General features: G+C 43.3%; 1 protein-coding gene across 3 annotated transcripts in view; it reads left to right on the top strand.

Moving 5' to 3' along the window:
- LDLRAD3 (low density lipoprotein receptor class A domain containing 3) overlaps window positions 1-17,308 on the top strand; it is an 852,030-nt gene that overhangs the window by 531 nt on the left and 834,191 nt on the right. The window lies entirely within an intron of this gene.

The following is a 17,308-nucleotide window of genomic DNA, read 5'->3' as shown; positions in this document are numbered from 1 at the left end:
ATCTCAGGCGCCCGGGTGCTCGGCGCTTCGCCAGCCTTTCCCAGGACCCTCTTCTGGAGTGCGTGGTGTGCACCCACCCTCATGTCTCAGTATCCCCAGCTGAGCTGTGCGCCGAGGAGAAGCGCCGCTGCCTTCCACCTTTGCCTGGGACCGCGTTCGGTTTTGGGTCAGGAGAGAGCTGTAGCAGGGCCGGAGCTGGGGATGGTTTGCACTTTCCCACCGGTGACGGGAGCAGGATATTTATTTCTGTCATTGGACTGCCCCCTCTCTTGCCCTGGCTGGGGAAGTTCCCAGGGAGAGGACCCCGGGCTGCATCTGGCATCTTGAGCCTGGCATCCTCGTCTCGAGGCCCCGCGGAGCCACCGGCTTCTTCCAGGCCGCGTGCTCCAGCACTCAGGAACTTTTTCTGCTGATGTGGGCACGCTCCGAATTCCAGCCCAGGGAGCCCTTCCTCCCCTGCCCCTGCCCCTGCCCCTGCCCCTGCCCCCGGCCCGCCCTGCCCGCCCGCCACAGCTGTCAGCTGCCCCTCCTGGGCTTGGCCAGCTCTTGGCCCCCTGATGTTGATTTCTGGGCAGCTGGTGCCCAGAAAGTGGGTGACAGGGCCCAGTGAACTTTTCTGCCGCAGAATTTTGCTGGCTTGACGTCTGTGCCATCCCATGGCTCAGCTTTGCCTGAGCTCTGCAAGTGCTTTAAGCTACTGACCACGAAGGTGTCTTTCTTGGGTTGTGTGTTTACAGGGGGGAGGTTGAGGCTCACTTCGTTCTGACTTGGGCTCCCCTCTCCTCCGCCCCCCCCCCCCCAGGTGTGCTCATGGAAAGAGAGTTCTCCCTCCTTCCTTAAGATACCTGGTCCTGGCCAACCTCAGAATCCGCCGGGAAGTCTCCCTCCGCCCTCAGCCCTATGACATCATCCAGACACTGGATGTCTGTGGGTTTGCTGTGGCTTCCATAGTCGGGATTGTGGGGGAAATGCTGATGGCTGCTGTGGGTTTCTAGCCAGGTCCTCATTTCTCCTGAACTCTTGGGCCAGTCCCAAGGAGAGAGTTCCAAGGAAGAGCTAGTAGCCTCTGGTAGGTTTGAATGGTTATTCAGCAGCTGGTGGAACAGACAGATGTCCACGACGGGCCAGACAGGGAGCCCTGAGGAGAGCCACAGGGCTGTGTGTGTGAGTGTAGTGTGGTGTGTCCAACACTACAGCCTAGAATGTGGCTTTTGTGTGTCCTACTGGAGCAGCTTGTGACTCTATGGAAACTGATATTTTTTGCATCTCTCTCCTCGTCCCACCCCCCACCCCCAGCTGGTCACTTGGGATAAGTTTCTATCTCTGTAAAAATAGCTGTAAAGTTAATTTTGCCTTTCTCTGGTCAGCGCTGGCATTTTGATATATGTGTGTGCATATATAAAATAGGACTAAAATAAATATAGTAGCCATGGGAGTGGGCATGGGACTGTCTGATGGTCTCAGGTGGTGGTTTTCCGTTATCTGTGGTCATTGAGCTCGTGTGACTTTAAGCAGCCTTTTCAGGACTTGGCTTAGAAGTGTCTGGGCTGGTTGGGTTGTGTATACTTTTCATGTTATATTAAGCCGCCTCCTTCAAGCCTGTATTCGACTTTGACCAGAAGTGTTGTCAGAAACAGGGTCACTTGGTTTTGCTGATGCTGGTAGGGTGCCCTATGGTCTCCTCACCCACTGGGATGTCCACACAGGCCAGTTTCGGCTTCATAGTGGGACCTGTCCCAGGTGCCACACCCCCATCCTCTCCAGGGAAGTTGATACAAGAGAGACTATACAAACCAGTGCTTTGGATTTTTGTCTCCCTTTGATAGTCTTTGAAGAAACCTGGGGTCAAAGTTGAGCTCTGCTCTGAGTTCCGGGTCTTTGTAAGGCTGTGAGGCCACTCACATTCCAGCTCTTCAAGAGCAACTGACAGACCTTTGTTATTCAGGAACCTTCTTATGTATGGTTTTTTTTTTTTCTTCCTTTGTTTTTATTGTTTGTGTTAGGGAACTGAGACATTGATTTTGACTGTCTATTTTTAATGTCTTGGTGAGAAGCACTCAGCCTAAGCTCCCCCCCCCACATGTCCAGCTCCCTTTTACAGGTTGGGCGAAACCAGTGGCCTTGTCCTGCGGGTGGCCAGTCTTCTCATCTCCTCTAGAGTTTACATTTCTGTAGATTACCTGACAGTCTCTGTCAGTGCAGAGCTTGGTATTGTCCTTCTCCTTCTCCCCCATGTGTATCCTCCCAGGTATTGACTTTTTTCCCCTGGAAAGATCTGCTTACTGGTATGAACCTTTAATGGATGGACTTTATTGTTAATTTTTTCTAACTAGTTGAGTGGCTCTGCACTCAACCCAGTGTGGTAGATGAGTGTGTACACCCAAGTACAAATAAACACACCTTGTGGCTTTTCATCTTCAAAGAGATGCAACTGAGGCTCCCAGCTGGGGTGTGAGGTGGTTTGTTTTTTTTTACTTTTATTTTTTTTTCCTGGCAGTCCACTTAGGCCTTTTATCTTGGGGTAAATGGGGAGTTGGGGGGAGGGTGGCGATGAAAGCAGGGGAGGGCATGTTGGTAAACTGTGGATCTCTAGGATCCTTCTCGTTATTGGACAAATGCACCAGGCCTTGTAGCCTCATCTTCAACGTGCAGTTTGGAGAAGTTGAAATTTATAGTCTTAGCAAAGTTTTTAGTCAGATAAGCTTACACTAGTCTCTTCCTTTTCTTTCTGTTTTTAAATATTTATCCTCTTTTGTTGCCCTTGTTGTTTTCTTGTTGTAGTTATTATTGTTGTAGTTATTACTGTTGTAGTTATTGATGTCATCATTGTTGGATAGAACAGAGAGAAATGGAGAGAGGAAGGGAAGACAGAGAGGGGGAGAGAAAGACAGACACCTGCAGACTTACTTCACCGCTTGTGATGCGACTCCCTGGCAGGCAGGGAGCCAGTCCTTGCGCTTTGCGCAACCTGTGCTTAAACCTCTGCACTTAAACCACCGCGCGACTCCCCTTTTCTTTCTTTTTATTAAGTTTATATTTATTTATTTATTTATTTATTCATTTATTTTTAGATAGAGGCAGAGAGAAATTGAGAAGAGGGAAGAGATAGAGCCCTACTTCACCTGCAGATGGGGACTAGGGGCTTGAACCCAGGTCCATGTGCGATGTAATTTGTGTGTTTAACCAGGTACACCATTGCCTGGCCCCTAAGTCTACGTTTTATACCTTGCTTGCTTACATGGGCTGAGGGAGCAGTGGAAGGGTGGGAACCCAGTATCTGTGGCCCCTCTCCTAGCTTGCTGGGTTAATTTTTCCCTTAATGAGATTGTGTAGCAGGAGGTGAGTTTGTGGTTCAGGAGTGATCATTCATACCCAGGGGACCAGAGTAGGGGTTGAAGACTGGATTTTTTTTAAAGATTTTTATTTATTTGTTAATGAGAAAGATAGGAGGAGAGAGAGAACGAACTGGACAGCACTTTGGTACATGTGCTGCCAAGGACTGAATTCAGGACCTCATGCTTGAGAGTCCAATGCTTTATCCATTGTGCCATTTCCCAGACCACTGATGGCTGGATTCTAACTTGAGTTTTCCCAGGCTCCTAACCTGGGCTTCTCCCACAGTTTGCAGGCATTTGCACAGTGCCTCCAAAAGCCTCTTCTCCCAATGGTTTTTGTGAATTAACAGCCAATGAGAGTTGGGGAGACAGCATGATGGTTATGCAAAAGACTTTCGAACATGAGGTTCTGAGGTCTCAGATTCAATACCCAACACCACCGTAAGCCAGAGCTGTTCTGGTCTCTCTCTCTCCCTCCTGTTAAAATAAATAAGTAAAAAATAAAGAACAGTCAGTGAGATTGTTTTCACAAACAACCCCCCTCCCCAGTCTGTTGACTTTGTGGTCACTACTCTGAACTCATCAAGCAGTTCATGGTCATGGCAAACTCATAGTAAATCACAGTCTAGGAGCTGGGCAGTGTTAAGCATTATGTTACCATGCTCAAGCCTCTACTAGTCCCTACCTCCAGGGGGAAAGCTTCACAAGCCGTGAAGCAGTACTGCAGGTGTCTCTCCTCTTTCACTCCCTCCCCTCTCAATTTTTCTTACTAAATAAATGAATAAGTCTTCAAAATGAATGAATCACAGTTCTTGAGGAAAGATGCAGCTTTTATTTTTATATTTTTGGATATCTATTTGCTAGGACAGAGAGAAAGTGAGAGGGGAGGGAGAGGTAGAGAGGGTGAGAGAGAAAGAAAGACATGGTACAGCATTGTGTCACCGCTCATGAAGCATCCCTCCGGTAGGTGGCGACTGGGGGATTGAACCTGGGTCCTTGCACATGGTAACAGGTGCACACAACCAGATGTGCCACCAGCAGCTTTTAAAAATACCGTGTTTTCTGAAGATTTTTGTTGTGTGCACAAGAGTGGGGAGTCACACTTGGCAGGAAGGAACTACACAGGCTGTGATTTGGTTTCTTAACCTAAGTTCTTTTTTTTTTAAAATTTATTATTTACTTACTTATTTTATTGTTGTAGTTGCTGATGTCATCGTTGTTGGATAGGACAGAGAGACATGGAGAAGGGAAGGGAAGACAGAGAGGGGGAGAGAAAGATAGACACCTGCAGACCTGCTTCACCGCCTGTGAAGCGACTCCCCTGCAGGTGGGGAGCCGGGGTCTCAAACCGGGATCCTTACGCTGGCCCTTGCACTTTGCGCCACCTGTGCTTAACCCCCTGCACTACCGCCCGACTCCCAACCTGAATTCTTGATAAGGGTTTGCTTTCATTAATTAAGCTCTATATTTCTATAGTCTCTTTTTCTTATATGCTTTTTGCTTTTTACAGAGAAAAAAGAGAAATGAAAGTTACCACATGCCGTGGACTCAGTGGAGAGCAATGTGACTTTTTTTTTTTTTTTTACCTGTGAGGTCGCCCTGGGCACAAGGATAGGTGGTGAAGTCTTCTTGTTTGTTCTTTTTCTCTCTTTCTGTGCAATATTTTGGACATGTTTGGGACATCCTAATCATGCAACTTTGTTTTTCCAGGGCCACTACCTGAAGACACAGGTTTTTTTTTTTTTAAGATGTCTCAGTAAATATAACTAATTTTTTGTAGAAGAATTTGCTCTCTTGGATACTGAGGAGTGGCCTCAAAAAAGATTCTTTTTTAAAACACTCACCTGGGAGAGCAGCCAGGAGATCTGAAGATGTAGATTTGCTTGATGTTTAATGCAGGCATTCCCCATTTTTTTGAAAGTTCACGTTGAGCCACGCACCTTTAAAGAGAAACAAACCTTGGTAAAGTACCTGTCTTCCAGAATAACCAAAAAAGAGTGAAAAGAGTTTCCACTTTTAAGAGAAAAGTTAAGAGGTGGAAATATCCAGTGTATATTCTGTGGTGTTTGTGTTGCAGCAGCTGCTGGAGAGGTAACTCCAAGCCTGAGCAAAGCGTTCCCTGGGAGCTACTTTATCCAGGCTGTACTTAACTACGTTCTGCTTTTACACAAAATAACTGTTAGGTTAGATTTCATATACTGTTTGGTGTGATTTGGTAGGTTAGTGGGGCAGAGGATATCTGTGTAAAAAGATCTTTCCCTATAGATTAATGCTAATTCCAGTTTTGCTCCATGCCATTTTGGCTTATGCGAAGTTTCATAGGAACAGTGTATGTTTGGAGAGTTAGGGAGACACCTGCACTGGTTACCATAAAAAACTGGACCTTGTGGCAGGTTCACTGCTCAGTCAGAGTGACCCTGTGTGATTCATTCAGGTGAGCTTGTAGGGGTTCCTGGAGTCGGTCTCAGGGATGGAGTTTGTCTAGTGCAGGGTTTCTCAGTCTTGGTGCTAGTGACATCTTGGGCTGGGTAGTTCTTCATTGTGGAGGGTTGGCCTCTCTTTCGTTAGATATTTAACACACCAGTGGTTCTGGATGCTAAGTAGCAGTCTCCTCCTGCCAGCCTCTCCCCAGGTTGTGCCATTAAAGAAACAGCTCCAGATGTTGCCAGATGTTGAGATTGAAAACCCCTGATTGAGTGTGAGTAGCCTCCTCTTCTGGGTTCTGGATGGCACACTTCTGCTGTGGGCTTATTTTACTTATCACGTTTCGGGGACCTCACAAGTTCAGCACAAAAACATATTGTTGGCTGGAAATGCCTTCAGCACTGACCTTTTCCCTGGTGCTTCCTCGTGGTGCCACAGTGACTGCATCTGGAATGACAGCCTGTAGTTTGGTTTTCTGGGAGAAAGCAGGTGGCAGTGAGTGACACCAAAAGCCACCTGCTTCTCTGAATATTAAACTTGGGAGTCGCACAAGCCCTGGGGGCTAAGGAATAACAGTCAGAAAGTTTGCCTCGGAATCCTGTGTTGAAATTCTAACCCTGGAAGCCCCCTTTCCTCCAGTCTACAGAGCACTTACTGTTCTCTACTCCTCACCCCTCCCCAGAATTCCATCTCTCTCTCTCCCCATCAAAAAGCTTTACAACTTGAGTCAGTCCTGCAGATGGTGGGGAAAATCATCTATAGAAGCTACGGCAGGTTGCTGTTTCAGAAATATTCTTCTTACACTTCCCTCAAATCCTCGTAAAGTTATGTTCTGTGTCACTTTATAACACTTGGACTCCTTTAAGACTCTTTGCCTTCCAGCTGCCGTTTCCTTTGTTCAGCTTCCAGCCTTCCTAGAGATTTTTTTCACCTCCTCCTCTCTTCAGACTAGCAATATACATTGTCTACTGCTGCTTCCTTTGTGCATGAATTCGCAGGGAGAGAGAAGGGGGCTGGACTCGTGGTGTGGAGAAGGGCGTGTTATCTTTGATCAGGCATTTTTACCTCCAATCATGCCCTCTTCACACAACTTCTCTGCTGAGGTGGTTAGCTTGCTACATGTGCACGTGCCATTGCCCTATTTGTCTTGGGGTAACTAGAATCTTAGTATTTTGTGTTACTGGGGATCAAAACCTAGGGCCCAAGCGGCCAAGCGTGCACAATACTGTCAGGCTACCTCCCTGACTCACTTTTTCTTTTCTTTTACTTATGAAAGAGACCAAAGTACTAGTGAGTCCACTGAGTTCCAGTTGGCTTAGTCTTTGTTTTGGTCATATGTCAAGAATTGAACCCAGCACTGTCACACATACCAGGCAGGCGTTCTCCCATGGAGAAACCTCCCTGACTGTCTAGAAAATGTTTCTGAAACTCTTTTTTTAAAAAAAAATTATTTATTTATTCATGAGAAAGAACCAGACATCACTTGGTACATGTGCTCCCGGGGATCGAACTTGGGACCTCATGGTTGAGAATCCAATGCTTTATCTACTGTGCCATCTCCCAGACCACTCTGAAACTCTTATTTGGTTGTTCAGCGGGGTACTTACTACCAAGGTTGCCATATCCTGGCACTGTGATGTGTGCTATCTAGGGGTGAAAAACTTCACATTCAGGGTAAGACTTGCTCTTTGCCCTTGAAGATTCATTGGTAGAGATGGGAGGCTGTTTACCTCCTTTGATTATCTGGGAAGCTGTATCTCGGAGGCTGTTCTAAATGTTTCATAAACCAGTGCACGTGTGACCTTGATGGGAACAGAACTGTATGGAAGTCACAAGACTTCGGCAAACATGAGTAGCCTGTCTGGGGAACATTTAGTGGACTGTTCATTCTTGAATGGCCTTCAGAGGCGATTACATATGTCCCAGATTGCTTCTTGAGCTTTAGCTTTGTAGACAAAGTGCTGGGTGAATGCATTCAATATGCTGGTGCTGTAAGGTTCCTCCTGCAGCTGTAGGCTGAGATTTATTTGAACATGGCGATGCTTCTGTGACTTTTGGGCAACAGCCTTTTCAATTTATGGCACTACCTATTTCTTTTTCTTTTTTAAAAATATTTATTTGCCCTTGTTGTTTTTATTGTTGTTCTTGATGTCGTAGTTGTTGGATAGTACAGAGAAATGGAGAGAAGGGGAAGACAGAGAAAGGGAGAGAAAGATAGACACCTGCAGACCTGCTTCACTGCTTGTGAAGCGACTCCCCTACAGGTGGGGAGTTGGGGGCTCGAACCGGGATCCTTACACGGCCCTTGTGCTTTGCACCATGTGTGCTTAACCCACTGCGCTACCGCTCGACTCCAGCCATATCTATTTCTGTCTTCTATCATCTCTATCTCTGGCAGTCTTCACTTCCTTTAGGGTCTAATCCTGGTGGACTGTAAACTCCTTGTGGGTTGGCATCACGTTAAATATTTGCATGTTATGTCTATTGTGGTGTTTAGGAGTGTGGTGATAGCTACTAGTCATTGGAAGTTTGTTTTGTTGGCAAGAGACCGAGACTAAGCAGGTATTACTTTATTGCAGACTTCTTGAATTAAAACGGCTGTAAAAATAATACATCAAATTCATGCTCATTATATATGTTTCAAGCTAAACAGAAGTAATTATATTAAAATCTTATTTTGTTCTCTGTGTCTAGTTCCTTTTCTAAAATACAATGAGCTACTTGGTGTGGCTCAGTTTCCCCCTTACACACACACACACACACACACACACACACACACACACACACACACACACACACACACACACTATTGAAGCTCTTGCTTTAATAACATCCTAACTTGCTTATATTGATAGTTTTGGTTTTATTTGCTTTTTCCCAACATTTACTTAAATGCTGTATTTTGTCAGTTCAGTTCAACTTTGAGCCACCTGAATTGGTCACACCTGCTCACTGGTGGTCTCTCGCCAACCCCCTACCTCTGGGGTTTAGATAGTTCAGTTTTTTTTTTTTTTTTCAGTGATTGGCATTTTTCACTCAGCTTCTCTTGCATCTCTTGTTTCATGAGTGACATTCCTTTTGGCTCTATGTCAAAAGCAGAATATAGTGTAGTTTCAGCTATTTGTGAGACTCTTCCTTTCACTCAAGTCTCTTAAAGCGCTTGTCTTGTGCTATGCAATATAGAATTGTAGCCATTCTCCCAATGACAGATAATTTGCTTCCTTGTTATTAAATTTGTGGTGTTTCATTGCCTTTTCCTTTTTTTTTTTTTGCTTCCTTGCCTTTTTATGTACACAGTAATTTTCTTCATTTCAACGTGCAGTGTTAGTATAGCATTTTATTTTATTTTATTTTATTGAGGTAGTTTTGGTCTGCATCAGTGTACATGTTTCAAGGGCGCTTTTTCAAAGTTTAGTGTAATCTTTCAAAAAAAAAAAAGACACTAAATAGTGGGTAAATTTACACTATGAAGTGCCCGCGATGCACAGCACAGGTCATACATAAGTGGCGACACAGAAAGAGTCATGCTCAGACTCACCCTGGTGACCAATCAAACACACCTTCCACCTGCTGTCAGAAGATGCTGTTGGCTGATGGGCTCATCCTGTGTTCAGAGATGCTCTCCCATTAAAGGTAAATTAGCCACATTCCAGGATGTGAGTAGCTTCAGGGCTACTATAATTCCTAGGGTCTATGAGTGTTGGACTGTATTTCAGTTTTTTTTAAATTAAAAAAAAATTTATTTATTTCCTTTTGTTGACCTTGTTGTTTTATTGTTGTTGTAGTTATTGTTGTTGTTGGATAGGACAGAGAGAAATGGAGAGAGGAGGGGAAGACAGAAAGGGGGAGAGAAAGACAGACACCTGCAGACCTGCTTCACCGCCTGTGAAGCGACTCCCCTGCAGGTGGGGAGCTGGGGCTTGAACCGGGATCCTTCTGCCAGTCCTTGTAGCTTTGTACCACATGCACTTAACCTGCTGCGCTACCGCCTGACTCCCTGTATTTCAGTTTTTATCCATCTACCTATTATAGAAAAACACCATATGGTATATCCTATAATTTTTTTTTTTTTAAATATTTTATTTATTTATTCCCTTTTGTTGCCCTTGTTGTTCTATTGTTGTAGTTGTTGGATAGGACAGAGAGAAATGGAGAGAGGAGGGGAAGACAGTGAGGAGGAGAGATAGACACCTGCAGACCTGCTTCACCGCCTGTGAAGCGACGCCCCTGCAGGTGGGGAGCCGGGGTTCAAACCGGGATCCTTATGCCGGTCCTTGTGCTTTGCGCCACCTGCGCTTAACCCGCTGCGCTACAGCCCGACTCCCGGTATATCCTATAATTTATTTAATGCTTCCTCTGCTGGTGGGATCTGATTTCATTTCCACTGCAGTTTATCCATGTGGGTAGATTACTTTACTGTCTTCTGGAGGCCAAACATAGACAGTTGAGAAATCTCCCCAAGCCCTCAGCCAGTGAAAGGTGGTTTTCGAATTGACACATAGGTGGGACTGCACAAACCTAGACTTTGCATTCAGCTGGGCCATATTGGTTGGAAGAAGTTAGTGCACCAGATAGCTTGTGCTACAGAATTCCACTTTTGGGTCGTGTTGTCAATATTGAGTGATGCTTACATTAGGTGGAATGACATGTTAGAGTGCCCTTGGAGTTGGGGACATCCTAATTTGATAGTCAAGTGGCCTGTCATTGACAGATTGAAACTGATGTTCTCTCATTCCCTTTTTTGGAGAACTTGCCACTAAAGGCATTTTAGTTGGCCTCTGCGAAGACTCATTTTATTAAAAGCAACAGCACTAACAACAGATTATTCTAGCATTCTAAGACTTGCTTTTTTTAAATTTTAATTTTTATTTATAAAAAGGCAACAATGACAAAAAACCACAGGATAAGAGTGGTACAACTCCACACAGTTCCTACCACCAGAACTCTGTAGCCTATCCCCTCCCCTGATAGCTTTTCTATTCTTTATCGCTCTGGCAGTATGGACCCAGGGCTTAGACTTGCTTTTAAAAATATTAATGATAGGAAAAAAACTTCCCCTTTCATGAAAATGTTTTTTGAGTATCACCCCAAAGCAATTTCTTTTTAGTCCATACTTCCCTTGAATAGCACTGGATACCAAATAAAAGGCCCTACTGTTTATAAAGTCTAGAAATCAATTTTTAAGACAAAAATAATAATGCTGGTAAAAGGAAAGAAGATTAAGTTTTTCTTACTTTCTGATCCTGAACTTAAGCGAAGATGGTTCATGGATAAGAACACCTTATTATTATTTTTTCTGAACTAGTCTCTACTATCCTTTTCTATGGAAGGTGAATTATTAATGGACTGCTAGAAATACTTTGCTTCATCTTGTCATTCCAACCAAAGGGTTCTTGTGTGCCTTGTGTGAAAATAACACTGCAGGTCTACATTGTTCATACTTGTAGGAGAACCAAAATAAACTTCAGGGTTCCAAGCTGTGACTCTCAGTTTCTCTTCAGAAACAAAACTGGGTCCCTTCTTTTCATGAATCATTATGATGTCAGAAGACTAACTTTGCTAGTGCCCAAATTTGACTATCTTTTGACAGACAAACAGGGCAGTGTGAAGATGCAGGCTGTGTCTGGCCTGGAGAGAGGCCACAGAGAGCCAAGGCAGCCATTTTGCTTACTCTGGAATAGACCTTTGGCAACTACGGGTGGGTGCTGGAGAGAAGTGGCGTTTATGAATAACCTGATTTAGAAGACTTGCAAACCTGAGGTACAGTGTTCCATGTGGGATACTTGTGTGTCTGTTGGCATCGAAAAATCAAAGCTTGAAGTGTGTTTGATTTTACTGCTTTAAAAATCCTTTCACACTAGTCTAAGGTGCAAGGAGCATAGCTTTGGGAATATCAGAAGTGCGTTGTCTTTGATGGCATTACTGGAACATTTTCCTTCAGTTTTAGCCTTGAATCAGAGCAGTGTTCTCCTGGAGTCATTAAACTAATTGGACATGGCTGAAAAATGAGCTCTGGTCACACTTGTAGCTTCACAGTCAGCTGCAAAAATGCCTCTCAGTTTGGAAAGTTCTAAATTTAACTTGTTTTTGTATTATAAAATTAAAATGGAGTTTGGGGAAGATGGATAAGTGATTAACAACATAGGGTGTTTCAATGGAAAAACAGAATTTGAAGTGGAAAAAATATATTTATATACATATTTGCATATATAGAGATGCTAAGAGCAATCAGAGGAAGATCGAATAAGGGGGTTTCTAATGTATAGTTATAAATAGAGCATATATTTCACTAAAATGTATGAGTGAAAATGGGCCCAGTTGAAAGGGGCCTAGGGAAACAGACTGGTAGGAAAGAAGGACTTGCACTGAGAATTTCTGTTTTAATGAAAGATTGAAGAGATCTTGTAATTATTAAAGAAAAAACTATAAACAGTGGTGGGATCTAGGAAGGGCAGCACTGAAACAGTAGGGTAAAGATTCAGTATATCTAAAGTTCCTTGATGTTGCCCTAGTGTGTGATAATGATAGCATAGGAAAAGCTAATGGCTCTTGAACATGTAATCGGGATGCTTAGTTTCTGAATAATAAACTTACCAGGGGAACTGGAGATGCTCAGAAATTAAAATCTATGTTCATGGAGCGGGATCCCTGTCCAGCACTGAGAGGGCATTGTCAGGATCTGAGGAGCAAAAGCGCTCATAAAATGTGACTCAGCAACACTCTAGAACAGAAAAGGGAGCGCATTCTTTTATCTTTTTAAATATTTATTTATTTATTCTTTTTGTTGCCCTTGTTGTTTTATTGTTGTAGTTATTGTTGTTGTTGTTGGATAGAACAGAGAGAAATGGAGAGAGGAGGGGAAGACAGAGAGGGGGAGAGAAAGAGAGACACCTGCAGACCTGCTTAACCGCTTGTGAAGTGACTCCCCAGCAAGTGGGGAGCCGGGGGCTTGAACCGGGGTCTTTGAGCCGGTCCTTGCGCTTAGTGCCACCTGTGCTTAACCCACTGCGCTACCGCCTGACTCCCTCTTTGTTCTTTTTGCTTCCAGGGTTATTGCTGGGACTCGGTGCCTCTACTATGAAACCATTGCTCCTGGAGGCTATTTTTTCCCTTTTGTTGCCCTTGTTGTTTATTGTTGTCATTATTGCTATTGTTGTTGTTGGATAGGACAGAGAGAAATAGAGAGAGGAGGGGAAGACAGATAGACACCTGCAAACCTGCTTCACCACCTGTGAAGTGACTCCCCTGCAGGTGGGGAGCTGGAGGCTCTTACTGGGATCCTTAGGCTGGTCCTTGGTGGTTTGCACCATGTGTGCTTAACCCGCTGCGCTACCCAGCCCCCGAGAGCTCACCCTTTCATGTGTGTTTAAAGTTCCACGAAGCAGAATGTGATCTGTTGTGTTCTTTGAAGTCTGTTCCTATTTTGCTGTTGTAATTCGGTCCCTGAGTCAGTCTCTGTTCATTACATAATGTAGTTACCTAGGGATAGAGGTGATCACTAGAGAGAAGTGACTGTGGCTTTAAAGAGGATTGGAAGGAAACATACCTGGCTAAACTGGCTTAGTCTTTGTCCTTCATTGACCTGTGGCTTTGGCTCTAGAGTTTGGAAGAGTCCGTCCCGTGTGTCTTCAGAGACTTGCAAAGACACCTTTGACAGGAAAAAAAAAGAGGAAGGGGGGGAGTAAAAGTTCAGGGCTAGGGATATAGCATAATAGTTATCCAAAACACTTTCATGGCTGAGGTTCTGAAGTTCCAGGTTCAGTCCCGAGCACCACCATAAGCCAGAGCTGAACAGTTTTGGTAAAAACCAAGAACACAAAGAGAAAGAGGCTTTTGACAGAAAAGTGGATTATAACAATATTCAAATAGATTGATAAATTAGTTAGGACGTCAGAGGAGTATGTTACATAGGAAAATAGTTTCTGAAAGATTAAAAGAAAACTGCCTGTTAATTCCATCTGAAAGGAGTTTACATAGTTTGCTTAATGAATAGAAGTTGCCTAGAGGAAGAAGTCTGATTTTAAAATAACAAGGGTTAAAAACACTAAAAGGGAAGAAACCGGAGATTCTTTTCTGCTCTAATTTAAAAGGAAATAAAAATTTGCCATTGAAGCCACACAAATAATTCAGGAAAGGAAGTTCATCGATAAATATAATCTTAGAGGGAAATGAGGGTGATAGAAATACATCAATTATAGGGCTAAATGTACAATAAAATGTCATTAACTCATTGGGGGAAACACTCATTTATTCATTATAGGAGGTATAGCAAAAGTCAAGAAGTATAAATAGGATGAAAAGTTAGGGAAACAAAGTCTATTATCAAGGACTACATTGCTGGTATTAGCTAAGTTTTTTCTTACGATTAAACATTAGTATAGATAAATAGGGTTACTGCAGATGGCCAGAGGTTCATTAAACAGCCAATATCTGATGATCTCACATAAAAAGACATGAAGGATTGTTAGAGGGTACTGAAGGTTTTTCAAGTATAAAATGTGCAGTGTTTGCAAAATTTTGGAAGGTTAAAGTATTTAGAGAACACAGCATTTTACTGATTGAATGTAGAAATATATGGACAGAGGGAAATACCTGATCTCAGATTTTCTAGTGACTCAGAGAGAAGTACTTGTGGTTGGCAGTGTGGCCAATGACCCTGTTTCCTTGGACAGCCCCTAGGGGCCTTTCCTCTATGCACCTGCTCCCTGGGTGTGTGTGAGTGTTTGTTAACAGAAGCTTTGGGGATAAAATCCTCCCTGCTAATGAGATGAGAGGGTTGATTAAGCTTCAGTTGGGCTTAGTGAGTCTGACACCAGTGGCTGCCCAGGGGGAGTGTCTGCGGGTGGGAATTTACAGGAACAGCTTAGGATCTGCCATATGGAAAGGAAGTTTTTTTTTTTTTTTTTTTTTTTTTTTTGCAGGACTTATTGAGAAGAAAAGCCCACTTTTGCTTTCCTAGAGCACTAAGCATTGGTAATATTTAAATGGCAAGGAGACACATTTCTGGTCTTTTCTCTTTTAAGATGATCGCATAAGGATTGACGTGGGGAGCTTTGCTGCTTAAAGGTTGGTCTACATGCTAACAGTACCAGCATCACCTGATTCAGCACCTGCTTCTTAACCAGATTCACAGTAGTTCCCGTGTACATGAAAACTTGAAAAACACAATTGTGGCCCCTATGATCATAGGTCTTTGAATGAATCGGCATGGGTGCAAATCTTAGCGAACTCCCTTGATCTTGGCCAGACTTTTCCAACTTTTTTCCAGCCTAAGGTGTCATATGTGTAAGTGGGAATAACAGTGGCCCGTATCAAATAGAAGCATTTTAAATGAGTTAATGCCTGTGAAAAAAGCATTTAGCCTTTATAGTTGCCCACCACTGTTACTTGTATTAATGATTATTGAGGTTTATTTAGGATAATCTTACAATACGAAGAGTGTTTATTACTTTACTGAAATGTGAATGATTGCTGGTTTGCTTGACATTACATAGTTATGATTCTATAGAGTCAATGATTTTATATCTTGCCGGCTGTGTGTGTGTGTAAATACTTTTTCCTTGTTGAACTCCTGGCAGAATAAATGGTTTGAGAGCACAGAATGACACTGTGTATTCTTTTCAGATATGAAAGTAAGATATAAAGACCATCCAGCCCAGCCAGTGCAGTGGCGTGCTCTCTGAGCTCACGTCCTTGTCTGTACATAGGAGACAGCATTGGTCTGTTCTGTCTAATTCCAATTCTAGTTGTGAGTGGTTTGTGTGAATCATGTATGTGAAGACAGCTGGGAATAGGGAAAATGCTGTTCATAGCTACTATTAAGTGGGTGTTTTTATTTCTCTTCCTTAACTGACATCTTGTGCATGTATGATTTCACTGCTCCTTGGGTGTTTTTTTTTTATTATGCAGATAGAGAAACAGAGAAAGGCATTTTGAGAGAGGAGAGCTAGTACAATATTGGAGTTCCCTCTGGCACCATGGTACCTTTCATGTAGTGCCAAAGCTTGACAAGGCAAACACCCGACCCAGTGACCTATCTCTGACTCAGGTAATAATTTTACAAAAGGCATATTATTGATTATGTTATGAGAGAAAAGAGAGAGAGGGGGATATATATATATATATATATATGGAGAGAGAGAGAGGGAGGTTGATTGATTGATTGATTGAGAAAACCTGCACATGGGAGGGAAACACACCAGAGCACTGCTCAGCTCTGGCAGAAAGTAGTGCATGTACTTAAACCTGTGACTTCTGGAACTCCAGACATGCAAATTCTGTTCTCTAATGGTCAGAGTTATTTTTCTGGCCCAGCGGATGTCTTAATTTGCAGGAAAAACTTAGCAACATAATCGTCAAAACATAATAAAAAACATAATCGTTTTTGATTTTATTGTAATTAATAGTTTGGGATGTGTGCATATATTTAGCCAAAAGAATGTGCATGACGAAGACATCATTTTACTGGAGCATTGCTCAGCTGTGGCGAGGGGTGTTGCTGGAGAACAAACCTGGGACCTCTCATATCTAAATCCCCTCCCTGTGTGAAAACTGTGCTATTCACCTGACTCAATTGAGTTATTATAATATATATATTACTTATTTTATTTTAAAGAGTACTGCTTAGCTCTAGCTTATGGTGGGTGTGGGCAGAAAGAGAAAGACAGAGATTCCAGAGTACTGCTCAGCTCTGGCTTATGGTGAGACTGAGAAGTGAACCTGGGACCTCAGAACCACAGGCATGAGAGTCTTTTTGCATAACCATTATGCTATGTCCCCAGCCCTGCATTATTTTTAGGGTAGGAAAAATTAGCAGCTGACAAAGGGTGGATTTTCATATCACTGGACTACAGTACTATAGAGCCAGAAACCAGTAAGAAAAGTACCACAGACCTTTGTTCTCCAGTGTATGAAAACTGTCACTTCCTCACTCACACCTCACATTTCATGTGCTCAGTAACACTGCATGTAGAACCTTTCTACTATTTCTTGGGTTGTGGCTCCAGAGGAATAATTCTCAGATGGAAAGAAAATTCTGGGGCCAGGCGGTGGTGCACTTGGTTAAGCTAACACACTACAGTGCACAGGGACACGACTTTAAGCCCCTGGTTCCCACCTGCAGGGGGAAAGCTTCACAAATGGTAAAGCAGGGCTGCAGGTGTCTGTCTGTCTCTCTCCATCTCCATCTCCCCTCCCCCCAATTTCTCTCTTTCTCTATCCAGTAATAAATTAAAAAAGGAAAATCTTTTTTTTTTAAAAAAGAAAGACAATTCTACAAAGATTCAAATTATATGTGTGTAATAAATTATTCCTTGGAACTTAGAACACATTTGCTTTTGTAAATTCAGTGAAATCTGACCTTAACTTACTAAGAACTAGAGAGTTGGTTTAAGTCAGTTGGTGAATGTTACTATTACCTTTTGTTCAAAGATATTTGCTTGGGAGTTGGGTGGTAGCACAGTGGGTTAAGCACACGTGGCATGAAGCGCAAGGACCAGTGTAAGGATCCACCTGCAGGGGAGTCGTTTCACAGGTGATGAAGCAGGTCT

This window comes from Erinaceus europaeus, chromosome 17 (assembly GCF_950295315.1).
Source record: "Erinaceus europaeus chromosome 17, mEriEur2.1, whole genome shotgun sequence".
NCBI lineage: Eukaryota > Metazoa > Chordata > Mammalia > Eulipotyphla > Erinaceidae > Erinaceus > Erinaceus europaeus.
The sequence above is the reverse complement of the archived record's forward strand: the minus strand, read 5'-3'. Positions and strand labels throughout refer to the sequence as shown.